The sequence below is a fragment of the Bubalus kerabau genome, chromosome 4, assembly GCF_029407905.1.
Source record: "Bubalus kerabau isolate K-KA32 ecotype Philippines breed swamp buffalo chromosome 4, PCC_UOA_SB_1v2, whole genome shotgun sequence".
Taxonomy (NCBI): Eukaryota; Metazoa; Chordata; class Mammalia; order Artiodactyla; family Bovidae; genus Bubalus; species Bubalus kerabau.
Window position 1 is genome coordinate 117,730,057 of NC_073627.1, and position 6,167 is coordinate 117,736,223.

Genomic DNA, 6,167 nt, shown 5'->3' on the forward strand with positions numbered 1-6,167 from the left:
CAAGCAGTTTCTTCACCTCTGAACCATCAGGGAAGCACTTCAAAACAATGGTAAGACTGTTTAATTCTCAACAACAATAAACTTGTTCTGGGGCCACAAATTCTGTTAAAAAGATATAATCACGTTGAAAATGAAGTGGCTTCATTTTCATAATTTAGTAATCGAAGAAAAGGCAGTGAAAAGTACTGTGGTTATCTATGTTAATAACATATAGAAATGTTACATATTACATATAGAAATGCTGCTGCTGCTGCTATGTCGCTTCAGTCGTGTCGGACTCTCTGCGACCCCATAGATGGTAGTCCACCAGGCTCCCCCTGTCCCTGGGATTCTCCAGGCAAGAACACTGGAGTGGGTTGCCGTTTCCTTCTCCAATGCATGAAAGTGAAAAGTGAAAGTGAAGTCGCTCAGTCCTGTCCGACTCTTCGCGACCCCATGGATTGTAGCCCACCAGGCTCCTCCACCCGTGGGATTCTCCAGACAAGAGTACTGGAGTGGGGTGCCATTGCTACATTTCTGTATAATGTTTTTATAAAGTTTAAAGTCTATTTCTTCTTTGAATAGCAATGCAGTAATACATGGTTCAAAATTAAAAAGGGAAATGGAAAGGTTACAAATGTGAAGTTTCTTTACCCTGTCCTAACCACTCGTACCCCCTTTCAGGTAAATGCATGGATTTCTTGGAGACTTCCCTGGTGGTGCAATGGCTAGGAACCCATCTGCCAAGGCAGGGGACACGGGTTCAATCCCTGGTCAGGGAACATTCCATATGCCAAGGAGCAACTGAATCCCACACCCTCTAGAGCCTGCTAGCCACAAGTTCAAAGCCTGCAGCCTAGAGCCTGTGCTCTACAACTAGAGAAGTCATAGCAATGAGAAGCCCGCACACCACAACTATAGAGCAGCCCCGATTCTCTGCAACCAGAGAAAGCCTGTGTGCAGCAAGGAAGACCCAATGTGGCCATAAATAAATAAAGAGATAAAGCAGTGTGTATACATATAAAAAAAACTAACCACCCCATAATATATCAGATCAGATCAGTCGCTCAGTCGTGTCCGACTCTTTGTGACCCCATGAATCACAGCACGCTAGGCCTCCCTGTCCATTACCAACTCCTGGAGTTCACTGAGACTCTGTGTGTGTGTGTGTGTGTGTGTATAAATTTCTTGCTTATTTTTCCAAATTTTCTATCCAGTACCATTTCTCTTAGGGTCTGGTGCTTGGAAGCTATGTATAAATTCTCATAACTTTAACTGTTACCAATGCTGTTTTCATGTGCTTGTGCTTAGTCGCTCAGTAGTGTCCAACTCTTTGCGACCCGATGGAGCCCACCAGGCTCCCCTGTCCGTGGAATTCTCCAAGCAAGACTACTGGAGTGGGTTGCCATGCCCTTCTCCAGCTGTTTTCATATGCACACACAAATTATACATATCATAATTTGTTACTTGTGTCATGCTACTGTCAACTTAAAAAATGCACAATGTGAGGATTTCAAGTTAAGTTTTATTTGGGGCAAAATGAGCATTGCAGCCCAGGAGACAGCACCCCATATTGCTCTGAGAAATTGCTCCAAAGAGGTAAGGGGAAGGGACAGTATATATGTGATTTTGGTAAAGGGGGAGTACATGCAATCAAGCATATACTTTAGGTAGAACATTTCTGTTAGTCTTATTTAGCTTCTGCTAGTCATGAGAAACAGTTTTTACCATGAAGGATTTTGGTGCTCTTCTAGATATGAGGAAATACAAGAATTCGGCTCATAAAATCAACTCCTTAGAATATCTAACTATCTGAAGATCTGTCCTGCCAGTTCTTCCCTGAGCACAAAGTGCCTCCTTTTTACTCTCCACACTGAACTCCTTCAGGGACCATTAAAGGTCAGCAGCTGCAGCAATACATGATTTAATCCTTGTGAGTGTTAGATAGCAAGCACCCATGGTAAGTGCCAATTTGTAGTTGACACTATCTAACATTTAATATTTTATATTTTGTTTTTCTCTATTGTATCACTTTATTTGTTCCTTACCTCAATTCTGTGAAGGAAGTCTTGTTATCTTCCTTTAACAAGTGAAGAGGATTTCTCTAGTGGTCCAGTGGTTAAGAATTTACCTGCTAATGCAGGGGACGCAGGTTCAATCCCTGGTCTGAGAAAATCCCACATGCCTCAAAGCAACTAAGCCCCTGCACTACAATTACTGAGCCCGCATGCCTAGAGCCCACAAACAGCAGCAGGAGAAGCTACCACAATGAAAAGCCTGCCCATCAGAACTAGAAAGTGGCCCACACTCGCCACAACTAGAGAAAGCCTGTGCAGCAACAAAGAACTAGTGCAGTCAAAACTAAATAAATTTTTTAAATAATTAACTTTAAAAAATGAAGACAGACTCAGAAAATTAATTGTCTTATGCAGGGGCACGTAAATAGCAGAGCTGAAGTATATTCATTCATTCTTTCCAACAAATGTGTTGGTTCCCTCCTTTACCTCTTGCACTGAGCTAAAGGCAGCCAAAAGCTAATAGAAGCATGGACTTCTCATTTTTGCTCTGCCAGTTAGTAAGTGTGATCTGTTTAAAAAGCTACTTGAGGTCTAGACTGTATTGTTTCTAAAATGGATATAATAGTACCCTTAATACAGGGCCATTGGGAGAAATAAATGAGATAAAGAGTGAAAATATCTGGTATATTGGCTTAATAAATGTTTTCTCTCCTTTCAGCTCTTTAGAATACACTTTTTACCTTCTTTTAAAACACTTTTCTTAAGACTTCCTCTTTCTAACTTCTTGGCAATGAGTTTCTCTTACAGGAATCTCCCAAAAATCTTACCAAATAAAATAGAGCCCTTTGGGCTGAAAGTTTTGAAATGTTTTCATCCAGATGTCAATTAATATCCAAGAATTAATATCCAAAACACACTAATAATCCCTTAGTTTTCCCAGTTCTACCAACAAATTTACATGCATGCGTCCTCAGTCACTCTGTTGTGTCTGACTCTTTTTCAACCCCATGGACTGTAGCCCGCCAGGCTTCTCTGTCCACGGGATTTCCCGGGCAAGAATACTGGAGTGGGTTGCTATTTCCTCCTCCAGGGGATCTTCTCCACCAAGGAATTGAACCAGCATCTCCTCCAGTGGCACGTGGATTCTTTACCACTTTGCACCTTGGAAGCCCACCAACAAAGTTATTCCTTCGTTATTCTCAAGGTTGTTGTATAATGAATTTGTTGTTGTTCAGTCACTAAGTCATGTCCAACTCTTTTCAGCCCCATGAACTACAGCGCACCAGTCTTCTCTGTCCATCACTATCTTCCTGAGCTTGCTCAAATTCATGTCCATTGAGTCAGTGATGCCATTCAACCATCTCATCCTCGGTCCTCTCCTTCTCCCACCTTCAATCTTTCCCAGCATCAGGGTCTTTTCCAATGAGTCAGTTCTTCACATCAGGTAGCCAAAGTATTAGAGCTTCAGCTTCAGCATCAGTCCTTCCAATGAATATTCAGGGTTGACTTCCTTTAGGATTGACTGGTTTGATATCCTTGCTGTCCAAGGGACTATCAAGAGTCTTCTCCAGCACCACAATTGGAAAGTGTTAGTTCTTCAGTGCTCAGCCTTCTTTATGGTCCAACTCTCACATCCATACATGACTACTGGAAAAACCATAGCTTTGACTATACAGACCTTTGTTGGAAAAGTGATGTCTCTGGTTTTTAATATACTATCTAGGTTTGTCATAGCTATTCTTCCAAAGAGCAAGCATTTTTAAATTTCATGGCTGCAGTCACTGTCTGCATTGATTTTGGAGCCCAAGAAAATGAAATCTGACACTGTTTCCACATTTTCCCCATCTATTTGCCATGAAGTGATAGGATCAGTTGCCATGATCTTAGTTTTTTGAATGTTGAGTCTATAATAAATAAATGTTTGTAAATAAAGACTTAGAAATAAACAAGCCTATTCACCTATTAATCATAACCAGTCCATCCTAAAGGAACTCAGTCCTGAATGTTCATTTGAACGACTGATGTTGAAGCTGAAACTCCAGTACTTTGGCCACCTGCTGTGAAGAGCTGACTTATTTGAAAAGATGCTGATGCTGGGAAAAAATTGAAGGGGAGAGGAGAGGGGGATGAGAGAGGATGAGATGATTGGATGACATCCTACTCAATGGACATGAGTTTGAGTAAATTCTGGGAGTTGGTGATGGACAGGGAGGCCTGGCGTGCTGCAGTCCATGGGGTCACAAAGAGTCAGACACTACTGAGTGACTGAACTGAACTGAACTGATATTTGTATTTGTCTCACATTCCCCAAGTGGATATTTCACTGAAAGTCTGTGCTTGTATATTATGTTGGTTTACCTTTTAACCAGATGCTTTCCCTGTCAGACTCTTAAGTTCTTTGAGGGTAAGAGGCATATGTGTTTTGTTCAAGCCCATATTCCCAAACATCCAGCACAATATCTGTCTCATGAAGATTTTCTAAAACCAGTTTATGGAATGAATGAAAGAATTTACAAGTGCTAGGCACTGTGTTGAACACTACCTACATCATTGCCTTTAACTTAGTACTTGCAGTAGTATCATCATTCCTGGCTTTTTAACAGATGAAAACACTGTAATTTAAAGACTTTAAGTAACACTATCAAAGTCATATAGTTCCTAAATGGTAAGTGGATCTGAAAGGAAGTGGACAAAGCTAAAAAAAACATTTAATCCCTGGATTTACTGCCTCAACTCAAGTTGATCTTATTTTTTCTAAATAAGTTTCATGAAGACTTTTTTTTTAACTTTTGCAAATAACATTGTAAATACTTGTGTTTTTTTTTTTTTAATTATTATCATCATTTTGCTCACAGCTTGTGAGACTTCAGTAACCCTGGATATGAAGCACAGATTCTTAACCACTGGATCACCAGGGAAGTCCCACAAATAATTGTTTACAGCAATTTGACATTCGAGGTGGGCAAGAAAAGATATGTATATGTTGCTGATGAAAAATGAGAGACTAGATTTTTCAAGAAATATGCTTATGCAGAGAAACTCTTTCCTACTCTTTAATGTTTAAATATCTTGTTTTTATAAACAAAGATTCAAGCTGCTATTGATCTAAGGACCTCATGGAAAAAGGGAAAAGCAGGTAGAAACTTTAAGTAGACTCTTAATATCAGAGTCTACTTATAATCATCATCATTCTAGGATTTACAGTTTCTCCTTGGAATCCCTCCAGTAAGTCTGCTCTTTTTGAGTACTGTCTTCCACTCAGAACTAGCTAGTTTTGCTTCTGTTTTCTTTGTTCTATTAATAACACCTGGATTTAGGCTAAAGATACCATGATTTGTCTTTAAATAATGGAACTAAAGATATGACTACTGTAAATAATTTCTTTGTACTTTAAGTGAATCTTTATATTTTAATCACAAGAGCCACTTCCAGTTGCAGTCTTCATATACACATAGTTTAATGCTCTTAATAGTTAATTTCAAACTAACTCAAACTATTACTCAGAATAAGTCATAGATTATCCACCATACTGCTAGGAGTCACTATTTTTTTTTCCAGAAGCACTAAAGTAGTCCCTATAAAGAAGTTTTCACATTCTCTAAGCTCTAAATCATTTATTTTTTGTTGTCATTGTTGAGAACATTTCAAGTTAAAAAAATAATTAAATTGACATTACTCTGTGCTTCCCCATCCATAAATCTTGGGCCAAGTGACCTTCTTGGCATGCCGATGCATATGTGTAAGGTACCAGTCGAGCAAATATACTCCTTTCAAAATTTAAGAAGAGTAATACATCTATTACTCCCCGCAAAAAGAAAAACGTGTCAAAGTAGTAATGACGGGGGGAAAATAAAAATTTGGGCTTCCTTACACTTATTTTACAGATTATTTCGGTGGTGGTAGTTTAGATTGCCTATGGTAGTGAAGGGAGGAGTACCACAGTATTTTCAGCCAAAAGGCCTATAAAAGTCATCTGAAAGCCCTGCTAGTACCATGGATTTGTGCTTTGTCTGAGCACCTGCTACAATTAAGAAAGACACGTTCTACTCTTTCCTTTTTCTCTGTAGAGGTAGTCTCTAAAATCTTGTCCTGGTTTCACCACCTATATACCCCTTTCCTTTTCTGAAATTACTAAGTAATATTATTGGACTAATCTCCCATGGTGCTGGT